At 41.9% G+C, this 15,060-nt stretch overlaps 3 long non-coding RNA genes across 3 annotated transcripts; 1 reads left to right on the top strand and 2 right to left on the bottom strand.

Annotated features, from left to right (window-relative positions):
* Positions 1 to 172: 172 nt before the first annotated feature.
* LOC123328831 lies at positions 173 to 10,211 on the bottom strand. The gene is made up of 3 exons (XR_006543815.1): positions 9,948 to 10,211; positions 8,270 to 8,435; positions 173 to 353 (listed from the first exon to the last, which is right to left on the bottom strand). It is a non-coding gene; the product is annotated as an uncharacterized LOC123328831 (long non-coding RNA).
* LOC123328832 lies at positions 8,004 to 13,279 on the top strand. Its single transcript, XR_006543816.1, has 3 exons — positions 8,004 to 8,146; positions 12,385 to 12,505; positions 12,681 to 13,279. It is a non-coding gene; the product is annotated as an uncharacterized LOC123328832 (long non-coding RNA).
* Positions 10,349 to 12,062, bottom strand: LOC123328830. The gene is made up of 3 exons (XR_006543814.1): positions 11,694 to 12,062; positions 11,462 to 11,556; positions 10,349 to 10,408 (listed from the first exon to the last, which is right to left on the bottom strand). It is a non-coding gene; the product is annotated as an uncharacterized LOC123328830 (long non-coding RNA).
* Positions 13,280 to 15,060: the final 1,781 nt, after the last annotated feature.

Below are 15,060 nucleotides of genomic sequence, written 5' to 3'. Positions count from 1 at the left end.
GCTTTTGAATATGCTATCTACGTTGGTCATAACTTTCCTTCCAAGGAGTTAGCGTCTTCTAATTTCATGGCTGCAATCACCATCTGCAGTGATTTTGGAGCCCCCAAAAATAAAGTCTGACACTGTTTCCACTGTTTCCCCATCTATTTCCCATGAAGTGATGGGACCGGATGCCATGATCTTCATTTTCTGAATGTTGAGTTTTAAGCCAACTTTTTCACTCTCCTCTTTCACTTTCATCAAGAGGCTCTTTAGTTCCTCTTCACTTTCTGCCATAAGGGTGGTGTCATCTGGAATTGTGTCCAGAGTTAGCTTACTGAAATACTGAGTCAGGACACCTCCCAGAGTCAGATCTAAAGAGGAAAATTACCTGGTCAGCCTTCCAGGAAATTTGAATAATTTTGCATTTGGACGCTTCTTACACTCACTTGACAAACTAGTTCTTCTGATTTAGCCACCTCATTTGTCAGAAGAGAAGCCAACGTTTACGAATCCAGTCCCCTAGTCTCCTCAAGAGGATGTAGCTACAGAAAAATTATATAGAACTTTTCTGGGTTTTAGCCATGCTTTGAAAAACACCCCAAAAGAGGGCCATTTGGAAAACTGCACTTACAATCCTGCTCTCTCTCATATATACATACACACACACACACACATACATATGTACCTGTATAAAATATAACATTTATACACAAAAATATATTCATATAGTATATATTTTATGGGGCTTCCCAGGTGTCTCAGTGGTAAAGAATCTGCCTGCCAATGCAGATGTGTGTTCCATCCCTGGGTCAGGAAGATCCCCTGGAGTAGGAAATGGCAACCCATTCCATTGGAAACTTCCATGAACAGAGGAGCCTGGAGGGTTACAGTCCATGGGGTTGCAAAGAGTCGGACACGACTGAGCTACTGAGCACACAGTATATATTTTATATATGATAAATATATATTAAAAATCTATCCATCTTGCCTGCAATGCAGGAGACCTGGGTTCGATCCCCTGGAGGAGGACAGGGTAACCCACTCCAGTGTTCTTTCCTGGGACATCCCCTGGACAGAGGAGCCTAGCAGGCTACAGTTCATGGGGTCACAAAGAGTCAGACGTGACTGAGTGACTAAGCACAGCACAGCACAGCACATCTACCTATCTATCTATTTTTCAGGCCCTTTATAGAGGCAGCATAGCCTAGTGACCTCAGCATACAGGGTCACTGGGTTTGAATTCTTGGTTCTGTCACTTATTAGCTGTGTGACCTTGTGCAAGTTACTTAACCTCTCTGTGACTTAATTTTCTCACCTATAAATGAGGTTAATAATAGTAAATGTTTCATTAGTTTGAGGATTAAATAGGTTAATTTTGTAAAGCTCTTAGGATCATACTTGGTACATTAAAAAGTACTATAATAATTGTTAAATAAAATTCATAAAATTTTGAAAACATTATCTTAATCATGAATGTAGATCACATTTCATAGATACTTTTTAAAAGGTTTGAAGTTGGCCTTTAATAATATCTTTTTTAGGGGAAATCTATCATGAACCTGTCCACCAGATCGAGTCTGAAGCTTTACATTATGATTCCAGGTGAGGCTCTGGTTTCCAGGGTGCAGAAAAGTCATCTGACCATCTTTTTTTTCTCATTTTGGAAAACTAAAAAACAACCCCAGGAATTCCCTGGTGGTTCAGTGGTTAGGACTTCGGGCTTCCACTGTCAGGGGCGCATGTTCCATCCCTGGTCAGGTAAACTAAGATTCCACATGACGTGTGCCGCGGCTAAAAAAGCAAACAAACAACAAAAAACCCCAAAACAGAAATCCCAAATTCAAATGCCCAAATCTTCGGAGAATCATGTGCTTGGAGCACTTTAAATGTAACTGCCCCCTTGTAGTCTGCTGTTTCGGAGGAACCACAACTTTCTTTCTGGAGCTAATTCTTCATCAGCTTCCTCCCTTGTTCCTGAGTGCCTCCATCTGAGCCAGCCACTGTTGTATTCGGCTTGTCTGTGGGGGCTGCAGGGAGTGGCTGGCAAGAAAGATGATCAAGGATAGTCTGTCCAGGCCACGTGGGACATCTGGACTCCAGGGTCAGCCAGTAGAAGTAGGGGGGTCCCTGCCCCGTGAGAGGCCACGAGGATCCAGCTGAAAACCAAGTTGGGGCAGTCAGGCCCAGCTCTCAGGGGCTGTCGCTGGACAGATCAAAGCAGCTCCAAGAGTGCAGAAGGGGCAGCTCCCCCTACTTGGGTAGAAGGATAGCAAGAAAACAGTTCAGTTCAGTTGCTCAGTCGTGTCTGACTCTTTGTGACCCCACGGACTGCAGCATGCCAGGTTTTCCTGTCCATCACCAACTCCCAGAGCTTGCTCAAACTCATGTCCATCAAGTCGGTGATGACATCCAACCATCTCATCCTCTGTCACCCTTTCTCCTGCCTTCAATCTTCCCCAGCATCACGGTCTTATCCAATGAATCAGTTTTTCGCATCAGGTGACCAAAGTATTGGAGTTTCAGCTTCAGCATCAGTCCTTCCAGTGAATATTCAGGACTGATTTCCTTTAGGACGGACTGCTTGGATCTCCTTGCAGTCCAAGGGACTCTCAAGAGTCTTCTCCAACACCACAGTTCAAAAGCATCAATTCTTTAGTGCTCAGCTTTCTTTATAGCCTGACTCTCACATCCATATATGACTACTGGAAAAACTGTAGCTTGGACTAGATGGACCTTTGTTGGCAAAGTAATGTCTCTGCTTTTTAATATACTGTCGAGAATGGTCATAACTTTCCTTCCAAGGAGCAAGCATCTTTTAATTTCATGGCTGCAGTCACCATCTGCAGTGATTTTGGAACCTCAAAAAATAAAGTCTGTCACTGTTTCCATTGTTTCCCCATCTGTTTGCCAGGAAGTGATAGGACTGGATGCCATGATCTTAGTTTTCTGAATGCTGAGTTTTAAGCCAGCTTTTTCACTCTCCTCTTTCACCTTCAACAAGAGGCTCTTTAATTCCTCGTTTTCTGCCATAAGGGTGGTATCATCTGCATATCTGAGGTTATTGATATTTCTCCCAGCAGTCTTGATTCCAGCTTGTGCTTCATCCAGCCTGGCATTTTGCATGATGTACTGTGCATATAAGTTAAATAAGCAGGGTGACAATATACAGCCTTGACGTACTCCTTTCCCGATTTGGAACCAGTCTGTTGTTCCATGTCCAGTTCTAACTGTTGCTTCCTGACCTGCATACAGGTTTCTCAGGAGGCAGATAAGGTGGTCTGGTATTTCCATCTCTTTAAAAATTTGCCACAGTTTGTTGTGATCCACACAGTGAAAGGCTTTGGCGTAGTCAATAAAGCAGGAAAACATGGAAGAAATGTCCTAGGGTCTCACCTGAGGAGAGGACTGAGTGGAGGTCTTCAGGAAGAGAAAAGGGTCCCTGAAAGGCCTTGGCTATGAGGGGGCAGGGCTGAGAGGCTGTCTGCGAAGAAGAAAGGCTGGTTTCTAGTTGGGTGGAGGGCTCAGATAACCAATAATCAGGGAGATCTGCTGAGGCAGAAGAAGATGCCAGTAGGAAAGTCCCTGAGGAGCATGAAGGAACCCTTAAATTCCCCACAGATATCTCTTCACATGTTACCTGGAGGCCACCACTGGGAGGCTTTGAAAGAAGATATTGGGTCACCCCACACAAGCACTTGCCAAGCCAGGTGACCCATTGAGAGAAGCTGCTAATTGCAATAGAGGCAAAATGTTATCTGTGCTAAGTTTAAAACAATTTTCCAGGGGGAAATAAGGACAGGCCAATGCAGCCAAAAAGAGTTGGTTGTTGGCTTTGCAGAAAGTTACGACTGACAAAGAGGGTTGCCAGGTGTCCTGTGCTGAACCAGACAGTGTGGTATTTTAGTTTCTGGTGTATTAAAATGCAGCAAATAGTTTTTTTTTTTTTAATCACTATTATTTCAGATGTACTTTTTGTTATATTTTGATTGATTTTTTAATCAGCAGATGTTTGTAATTTCACCTTTTATTTACTCTTTTTGCTAAATGTTAAATGGACAGCACTACTTAAAGGAGAATTATGAGCCGTTTGAGATATGAGGAATTCTTCTAGGGATCTGTGTGCAAGTAAATCGTTCCAACACTAATGCTAAGTATTCTGTTAAATAAATATCTGTCCCTTGGGAGGGGAGGGTACACTCTACAAAACAATTTTTTTTTCCCTCAGTCTCTGTGGGGGTGGATATTTTTGCAATCCTAGGAAACGCTTATCTTTAAGGCAATAGAAGAGCTAACATTTACTGAGGGTTTACCATGTGCTGTGTGAGCCATCAAGGTCCTCTATTCTTTCTCACAATAATCCCAACAGAGAGATGCTCTAATTATCCTCATACTACAGAAGAGGAAACAGGCTCAGGAAGAATAAGTATTGAGACCAAAAACCTAGATGTTATCCTCAATTCCTCTTTCCTCTCCCAGACCCTCATTATTAACAAGTTCTGCCATATGTAACACCAAAATATATCTAAAAATCTGACCTTTTTTTCACCCTAACTCAAGTCCTCATTATCTTTCTTGCTTGGATGTTGCATTAGCCTCTAACTGCCCCCAGGTCACTCTTACCCCTGATATAATCTTTCTTCCACACTACAGCCAGCATGGTCTTTTTAATTAATTAATTTTATTTTTATTTTTTGGCCACACCCCATGGCATTCGGGATCTTAGTTCTCCAGCTCCCCAACCAGGGATCTAACCCATGCCCTCTGCATTGGAAGCTCGAAATCTTAAGCATTGGACCGCCAGGGAAGTCCTAGAGTAATTTTTTAAAACTGTAAGTCAGACCACATACTCTCCAATGACTTTCCTTCACATTTAAGATAAAGTGGAGGACTTACAAGGCCCTACATGATCTGGTTCCTGGTTGCCATGAGCAAAGCCTTCATTCATTTAACAAAGAATTATTGAGGGCTTCCCTGGTTGCTCAACAGTAAGGAATCAGCCTGCAGTGCAGGAGCCACAAGAGACATGGGTTCGATCCCTGAGTCAGGAAGATCACCTGTAGAGGGGCATAGCAAACCACTCCAGTATTCTTGCCTGGAGAATCCCTTGGACAGAGGAGTCTAGCGGGTTACAGTCCATAGTGTCACAAAGAGTCAGACATGACTGAAGAGACTTAGCACGCACTACATATGTGCCAGGCACTATTCTAAATGCTGGGCGAATTGTTTCTGTCCAGAGCTTGCAATAATCAAGGAAATATGTAGGACGATATGCATTATCTTGTAATAACCTATAATGGAGCATAATCTGCAAAAATACCGAAACACTATGCTGTACACCTGAAGCTAACACAATATTGTAACTCAACCAAACTTCAATTAAAAAAAAAAAAGAAATATGTAGGCTAGCAGATAGTGGATAGAAAAACAGAAGGACTAAAACAAGCTAGTAACAGTGTACAATGTACAGGTCTGAAATTGGGGTACTGATCGAAGTTTGTCTGTTTTTTCCAAAGAAAATGCATTAAAGCAATGCTTTTGCTGGGACTTCCCTGGTGGCTCAGTGGCTAAGACTCGGAGCTCCCGCCTGGGTTTGATCCTTGGTCTGGGAACAAGATCCCACATGCCACAACTCTGACCTGGTGCAGGCAAAAAATAAATATATACGTGTATATTTTAAAAGGCAGTGCTTTGGAATTAAAAATGAAAAAAAAAATTTTTTTTAAAGGAAAAAAGAAAGGGAAACTGCAGACAATCTGGTGGTGAAAGCAAAGGGTGCAACTTTAAGTTGTCTTTTCTGGGAGAGCAACTGGTTTAGAAGACTAAACTATGCATATGTAAAGCAAAGATTTTGAACCATTTTCTGGGTTACACTTACATCTTTAGTTTCAGAAAGGATGACTTGAAGCAGCCACATTTGTGATGTAAAACTTATTCTTCAGTGTTATTTTCCATTTGCAAATCGGTTGAATCCACTTGAGTCAAACTGCTTTGGTAGATGTCATTGCTGCTTTTGGACGTGTTCTCTCAAATTAGGTTACAGAAACAAGAGCTGAATTATACACACAGCTGCAGAAATAGATTTCTACTTGCAAATGTAAGATGAAAAATAGGAAACTTGAGAGAGCTCCTTTAATGTTGAAACCAACCGACCAACTTTCTGGGTAAAGTTCTGTTTCTTAACACATTCAGAAATCTGTGGGTTGGTGTCCACATGGCCTGAGGAGGCAGGCAGTCCCCTTTTGGAGCATAAGCTGGGGTCGCACAGATAGGTGTTTGAGTCCAGTTCTGCTCTTCCTAGTTGGGTGACCCCGGTCAAGTCATTTAACCCTGTTACTTTCCTCATCTGCAAAAACCCCTGTGCCCAGAGCTCCCTCATGGGGTGGCTGTGAAGATTAATTGAGATGACTGAGTGATTTGCTTGATAAATGGAAGTCATTGTAAACTGTTAGCAGACTCCTTCTTGCTTTCATGCACTTGTGTTTTTGTTCTTGCTCTGTTCACAGGCAGCATGAACATGGAATTTATCATCCACACTGGGGCCCTTTTGACTATAAAAGCGGACACCAAACCTGAGAGAACTCTGGGCTCTTAGGAGTAGGTTGGGACTCTCCCAGGTCACCCTCCCGAAGACTGAGAAGCCTGTGGGAGGGGGGGGTGGCTGCCACCACCAGTGCCTGCTGGAGGGACAGAGAAGAAGGGGATGAGGTAGGCGATATTAGTTGCCCAGTCATGTCCAACTCTTTATCACCCCACGTCCTGTAGCCTTCTGGGCTCCTCTGTCCAAGGTATTCTCCAGGCAAGAATACTGGAGTGGGTTGCCATTTCCTTCTCCAGGGGATCTTCCCAACCCAGGGATCAAACCCGGGTCTTCTGCACTGCAGGCAGATTCTTTACCTGCTGAGCAACCAGGGAAACCTGGTTGGTAGGCAAGGACAGGCCTTGTCTGGATTGGTGTGCTGGTTAGGAACTAATAGTCAGTTCGAAAGATTAAGAACAGAAGAAGCCCCGTTTCCCTCCTCTCCTGCCACTTTATAATTTTGGCAACGAACCTCCCTCTGTTGTGCCCAGATTGGGCTGGAGATTAAGCCAGCATGTGCAAGATAGCATCAGACCACAGAGGCAGGGTGAGGACCTCCAGCATGGTTATGAGTAAGCCTTTTCTAGTGAGCTGAACCATGGGGATTTATGCCACTGTGTTTATTTCTCTATGTTACTTGCCAGTACAGTGATACCCAAAACTGCCGGAATTTAAGGGTAACTGACTTTACTTTCAGCTCCTGCTCCCATCCTCCACCAACATGGACCTGAATCCAAATCTCTTGACATTCTGTATATTTAAATGAGAGTCTGGGACGGTTTCTGTGACCGGCAAGGTCAGGAAACATTGCTCTTGCCTTGAGAAAAGCCATTTAAACTTTCTGGCTTTGACTTGGTTGTGCCATAAGATATTAAGAAATGCCTTTTGTCATCTCATGTTTGGGCCTCAGCTATCAAAGGAGGGATGAATCTGAGGAGGCTCTGATGGAGCTAAGACAATCAGGGTGAGACTTCCAATACAGACACATCTCCAGGACAGGGTTTAGGGTTCTGTGGTCTGTCTGCTTCTGGCCCTGCCCTCACTGGGATCTTTTTCAATGCAACTTAGGAGGAAGTGAGCACTATGCATGCTGTGTGTGCTAAGTCACTTCAGTGGTCTCTGATTCTGTGTGACCCTACGGACTGTAGCCTGCCAGGCTCCTTCATCCATGGAATTTTCCAGGCTAGAAGACTGAAATGGGTTGCCATGCCCTCCTCCAAGGGATCTTCCCAACCCAGGAATCAAACCCATGTCTCTTATATCTCCTGAATTGGCAGGTTCTTTACCACTAGCGCCACCTGGGAAGCCCCAGTGAGCCCTATATTTATTATTAAATATTATTAAATTTATTATTAAAAAGCAGTGATTCTGTGTCCCTATACTCTATTTAGTTATTGCTCTTTGTCTTCTTTCCCCATCCTGCTTCCAGAAAGAATCGTTCATACCTCCTGTGTGCACTTCCTTAATTCTCATTCACTCCCGAGTACGGTGGGGTGAAGCCTGGCCTGGGTGATCTGCTCTGTGTGGCCCTGAGCAGGTCAGTGAACCACTCCAGCCTCGGTTTCTCCACTGCACCTTCTACACGAGGTAAGGCACTTTACTCTCTTCCTACCCACCTCTGCCCCACGTCCAGAGGTGAACCTTCTTTTCCTGAGAGCATTAGAAACCTAATTGTAAGATTTGATGGTTATTTTTCAGAGCTCAACTTACTTTTCTTGTCAAGAGTTATTAGTATACTCAGTTCTTGAGATTCTTTTTTTTTCTTCCATTTATGTTCCTTTTCCTGGTTTTTGCCTCCTGGTTATTTTTCCTTTCATAAACTCAACAGTTAGGTGTATTAATGGAATTATGCAGCCATCAGAAGGTATCTATAAAACTGTGGAAAGATGATAAAATGATTACCTGAACATCTTAAGTATCAATAGAAAGAGTGCAATGCAAAATACTACAACTTAAAAATAGGTAAGGTGGGACTTCCTGGTGATCCAGTGGTTAAGAATGCACCTGTCAATGCAGGGGACATGGGTTTGATCCCTGGTCTGGAAAGATCCCATATGCCTTGAGGCAACTAAACTTGTCTGAGCCTGCACTCTAGAGCATTATAGGAAGAGACAGAGATGTCTAGATTCATATCTGCAATAATAAAGATGACAACAATGATGATAAACGCTAACTGAACACATCTGGGCACTGTGCTTCACCATACTAGCCAAGTGCTTCCCAGGCATGGCCTTAATTTACACTCAAATGACTTTATGAAATAGGGACTGTGATTACCTCTGTCTTACATATGAGGAAATTGAAGACCAAGAATAAGTGATTTGTTAAATGTGCCACTGCTGGTGATTAGAAGATTCTGGATTCCAGGCCAGGCAAGGCCTCTCAAGTGTCTCAGCTCTCACCCCTCATCATAACCCCTTCCTGGGGAAAGGAGGAAGACAGATTGGAAAGTTTCATCCCCCAACTAGCAGTTGACAGCATGTATTTCTATGATTGACATGTTATATTTAAAAATATGCATCCTTGTATATTGTGATACAACTTAAAAAAATTTTGTTTTTAAAAATGTTGGCTATGCTGGGTCTTCGTTGCTGCGAGGGCTTTTCTCTAGTTGTGGTGAGCAAGGACTACTCTCTGGTTGCGGTGCTCGGGTTCTCATTGTGGTGGCTTTTCTTGTGAAGGAACCCCCACTCTGCAATGCAGAGTAACGCTTGCTTGCTGCAACTAAGAGAAAGCCCATGTGCCCCAATGAAGACCCCGTGCAGCCAAAAATAAGTAAATTTGATTTAAAAAAAAAAGAGGGATCTGACATTGGCCTGGAAAATCTTGGAGACCTAACCTTGAAGGATGAGGACAAGGAGGAGGAATGTGGGGCCCAGCAAGGGGCATTTGTTAGGGAGACAAGGAACTGGGGGAGCAGGAACTGTGAATCTGGAAGAACAGGAGGAACCTTGAGCAACACAAGGGCTAACTCAAACGCTTGCAGAGAGGAGGATTGTGGGAGAGGAAAAAGGGCCACATCTCCCTAAAGTGTATATAAACTTAAGAAGATGAGACTGAGGGTTATCGGTTTGTGATCTCTGCTTGGCAGGGAACGTGAGAGTCATTAGGTGATAGCTGAAGTCTGGAGAGTGTCCTGAACCTGAATGTTCAAAGGATTCTAGAACTTACATTCTGGATACAAAAGGACAACCCAGCAGGAGTTGGAAAAAGAAAAACTGGGTGTGAACATGATGTTACTAAAGGCCAGGGAAAGAGGGCTTTTTAAGGAAGAGTCAAGTGAGAACTGCCAAGAGACCAAAGCAAATGAGAAGTGAAAAAACTGTCCATTGAATTTCACAACCCAGAGGTCAGTGACCTTCCCCAAATGCCCACCCTGGGCTCATACCGTTTGACAAGTCTCATGCGTCTTCTGGACAGTCTGTCTTTTGCCGTGACTGGGAGGAGTGTGGGCTGCTTTAGATCCAGCGCAAGCTCCTGGAGACCTGGCCATATTCTAGTCACACCAGGATAGTGTTGTAAACAACAAGACCATTATAAGATAAATATATGTATATATTTTTAAAATAATTTTATTTATTTATTTTTGGCCGTGCTGGGTCTTCGTTGCTGCGTGCGCTTCTCTCTAGTTGTGGTGCACGGGCTTCTCGTTACGGTGGCTTCTCTTGCTGCAGAGCACAGGCTCTAGAGCATGTGGGCTTCAGCAGCTGTGGCTCCCGGGCTCCAGAGCACAGGCTCAGTAGTTGTGGCACACGGGCTTAGTTGCTCCACGGCATGTGGGATCTTTCCGGTTCAGGGCTCGAGCCCCTGTCTCCTGCATTGACAGGTGGATTCTTTACCACTGAGCCACTAGGGAAACCAATAAGATAAATACATTTTTGACAAGGCATTTATTACTACATGCTTTGATATCAGAGAGACTTAACTGGACTCATTAAAAAAACAGAAGCATGTATTTCTCATGCAGTGCTGTATAGGTAGGTACCTGATAAATTTAGATCTTCAGAGCCAAAGTTCTGTGAGATGTACTACTGCCTTTACTTGAGATAAAGAAAGTGTGTTGGAACTACAGAAATCTACCAGTTATTTAAAATTATAATATAAAGCTATTGTACCCTTATTTGTGGAAGACATATTCTAAAAATATCTCATAGAACAGGGTGAGAGTAGTTTCCTAAATTGAAATTATAAAATTTCTTATTATAACTGACATTTTCAAGAGAAAACTAGAGCACATGATGATTAATGAACTCAACACAAAAATTCCAAACTGAACAGTTTCTGCAAATCAAGTTCTCTTAAAAACTGCAAATATTTACCTGAATGAATCATTTCTTAAGGCCCCCATAAAATAACTCTTTATCAAGAAAAAAATTCTACATGTATAGGAATTAAATTTATAAAAAATTAACATAATTGAATGTAATCATTGTTAAAATATCAAAATAGAGCATTATGCTTCAAAGTAATGATTTTTAAAGCTCTAATGTGGAATACTCTAAAGTGTAATTAATATTTACAATATACTAACATTAGTCATACAATATAGTTAAGGTCATTATAGTAAGATAAATTATATAGAATTGATATATAAATATATATATATACACATATAATTTCCCCTCAGAGGACTTTAGGAGGATATTTGTCATGGTTAATTCTTCTTCCATTTTATTTACAAATTGAGAACTTTAATAAGCAATATATTTGAAATTAAATGGTTCAATGGGATTTAACCTAGGCACACATGTTGTACTTGCCTTTTTTTTTTTTAACATATGTTGTACTTTTATATACATTGTTATTGGTGTTTAGTCACTCAGTTGTACCCAACTGCATTTTTAGAAAATCTATAATTTTCAATAACCTCAAAAGTATTAAAATAAAGGAAACTTCTTCTACCTTAGGTCTTGGCTCCTGTTATCAGATGGGTCTTCCTACAATTCTGTTTTCATCTTGTTAGTGCCATATACTATTATCCAGCGGCTTCCCGTTTCCTACAGAATGAAGTTCAACTCTGACATCAGAAGATTCCACAATTTGGCCTCAGAATTTTTTTTTCCCCCAAACTAAGCCATGCCCCTCACTGACTTAGTATCAGTGAAGTTCATTCCCACCCTGAAGTGTTCCTTACCTCTAATGCTCTTCCTCTTTCTCGTCTTCAAATCCTGTGATCTTTAAAGGTTCTGTTGGACTCCCACCTCCCCTCTGAAATCTTTATGATGCTTCCAGGCCTTCCTCTGATCTTGTTTTCACCACTTACATCGGCTCCTAAGCAGCCACTATTACTAGACTAGTTCATGCTTTTGAGAGTTGTGTCTTCAACCAATGGGAAATTCCTCATTTACTGCCTTTGCTGCCCAGCACAGTCCTGAGTATAAAATTATAAAGTGAAAGTTGCTCACTTTCTGACTCTTTACAACCCCATGGACTATACAGTCCATGGAATTCTCTAGGCCAGAATACTGGAGTGGGTAGCCTTTCCTTTCTCCAGGGTCTTCCCGACCAGAGATCAAACCCAGGTCTCCCGCATTGCAGGCAGGTTTTTTACTAGCTGAGCCACCAGGGAAGCCGAAGAATATTGGAGTGGGTAGCCTATCCCATCTCCAGTGGATCTTCCCGACCCAGGAATCAAACTGGGGTCTCCTGCATTGCAACAGATTCTTGACCAATTGAGCTACCAGGGAAGCCCATAAACGTTAATATCATCTTAATTACCTCTGACATTTTACTTTATTCTTATAAATTATCTTTCCATCTAAAGAAATGGCACAACTAAAAGCTAAGTTTACTGTTGCTTAAGTATCTCTCATTCTCTCCCAAAGCTAACTGGTCTTGGTGTTTGCTGCATTTAATGCACCATCTTCACTGTTCAATTGAAATACATGGAGCCTGGAATTCTCTTCCAACCAAGGACTAATTCCTTTAATTTCACCCAAGTCTTAGGTAAGTTTCTGTCTCTGGTGATAAATGTATGTTTACAGGTAGATTTTTTTTTCCTTTTAATGGAATGTTTTGGATGTTCCAACAATTTCACTGAAATTGTAAAGCTTTAAAAAACACTGCAGTCTTCCTTTCATTAAGTGATATTTTTTTTTCTTTTTCTTCTCCTTTTCCTAAGCACAAGGAAGAAGATACAGCAGTAGAAGGATCTGTGCCTTTAAAAGACCATCCTGGACTGGGTGTAAAAAAGCAGAAATTATGGTGCCAGCTTCCTCAAAGAGTCGGACATGACTGAGCAACTAACGCTTTACTTTCCTCTACTGTAAAGGTAGTTTACCTCTGTTTAAGATTGCTGTGCTTGACGCTCACAAATCCAAAGTAACTGTTATTCAAAACTGGCATGGTTTTCTTCTTCCATATGGCAGTAGCAGCTGTTTATTAAGCACCTCTTATATGTCAGATACCATGCTGGTTGCTTTGTACATTATCTAATTTTCCCAATCAAGTGAAACGTGACCCCCATTTTACAGAAGAGAAAACTGAGGCTTAGAGATGCTTAGTAATTTGAACAACTTGTATATAGCAGAGCTCGAGTATGGATGCACAACTGATTCCAAAGTCACTGCTCTTTTTGCTACACCTTGCAATGTCAGCGCCTTGTATTGCCAGGAATGCTTGCTGGGGAATGTTGGGGCTTGCATTCATGACTTCGGTGGCTGTTGGGAAGGGAAGGATAGAATAGTAATGAAATGTTCCAGTATATCCAAGGAGGCTCACCAGCGCCCCTCTCCTGCACATAACTGCTCCAGTCTTAACTATTAGATGTTCCCAACTCTTGACAGTTTACACTTCGGTGTACATCAAATTTGGTGCTGTCCCTTTTGTTATCTAACATCTGATCACATGTCTTGAAAGGTGTAAGGAATGCTGGTGAATTTTAACTTCGCCAAGGCTCAGGACAAAAGCAACAGCATGAAATAAATCACAGAAAATAAGACTATTTATATATTTCAAATATATAACATTAGAAACTCTAGGGACTTCTCTGGTGGTCCAGCGGTTAAGAATCCACGTGCCAATGCAGGAGACATGGGTTTGAGCCCTGGTCTGGGAAGACCTCACGTGCTGCAGGGCACCTAGTCCCATGCACCACAACTACCGAGCCCGTGTGCCTACAGCCCCAGCTCCACAACAAGATAAGCCACCGCAGGCCTGCACACCGCAACTAGAGAGTAGCTCCCACTCAATTGCAACGAGAGAAAGCCCATACAGCAACGAAAATCCAAAAAGTAAATATAAATAAAAATACTAAAAAAAAAAAAAAAGGCAGAAAGGAATTCTACCTGTAAAAATACCTTTTCTTCATGAAAGATCAACCTACATAAGACTCTATCTTACTGCTATGCTAACATAAGAATTCCAATCTTAAGCTTAGTCTATTTATTGGAAGAACAGTCAATAGAAGGAAATTCCAGTGTGACAAGCATTCTGACAATCCCTTAGTGCTATCTCCAGTGGGATCTAGTTACATTATGCTCTTCCAGGAAAGATGGTGCTGTGTATGTAGGTTTTAATCCAACAGTAATTCTCTTTTTCTAGTAGTATTATATGTAGTGATTGCCTGATTGTCTATTTTACAAAATTAGGGCCATGGGAGGGAAAATAGGTTATTCTTCCTTCCCTGTTTTTCTACACTTGAGAGTTTAATACACAACGCTTTCATAGTAGTTAGTTTTTAAGACAATCTAAGCATTTCTACACAGATTTAACCAATGTGTTCATTTAGTTGGCCAGAAGTTTATTTATTAATATCTACCACTAACCAGAGAGATTACCTCACAGGTCAGTTGGTAAAGAATCTGCTTGCAATGCAGGAGACCCAGGTTCGATTCCTGGGTGGGAAAGATCCCCTGGAGAAGGAAATGGCATATTCTTGCCTGGAGAATCCCAAGGACAGAGGAGCTTGGTGGGCTACAGTCTATGGGGTCGCAAGAGTCAGAGATGACTTAACGACTAAATCACCACCACCAACCAGATACACATGAGTATCATATAATTACATAAGGATAACTTCTGATTTATGAGTTAATAACTTTTCACTCTTATCATTTTAATATTAGGGTAATTGAAAATGTTTATACAAACAGGGGTTTTTAAAATAACACTTATTTAGTAGGAGACTGGGATGCAGTTTTCGTACTGACAGTTACCTTGCTATAGAAAGACTGTGTACCTGGAATATGACTTCAGAGACTCAGTTCTGTCTGTTTTTTGTCTTGGAATTATCACTTCTTCTGCTTCCTCATCTATAGGTTGCAGATCACAATAGCCATTCCACAGTGTTCTTATGAAGACAAAATGCCATAAATACAGGAACTCTTTGAGAAATGGAGTATTTCCTGCCATATCAATAAGCAAGGATGTCACAGTTATCAGTGATTCCAGCCATCCAGGGCAACCAGGAAGGAAAATAATACTTGCTGCAGGGCAGCCATTGGGCTGCAGCTGTTCCCTATGGTGAGCACTGAGAAAAAACAGGATATGGCCCCAGATAGCTG

This window comes from Bubalus bubalis, chromosome 13 (assembly GCF_019923935.1).
Source record: "Bubalus bubalis isolate 160015118507 breed Murrah chromosome 13, NDDB_SH_1, whole genome shotgun sequence".
Lineage (NCBI taxonomy): Eukaryota > Metazoa > Chordata > Mammalia > Artiodactyla > Bovidae > Bubalus > Bubalus bubalis.
Note: the sequence above shows the minus strand (reverse complement) of the source record. Positions and strands in the feature narration are given on the sequence as shown.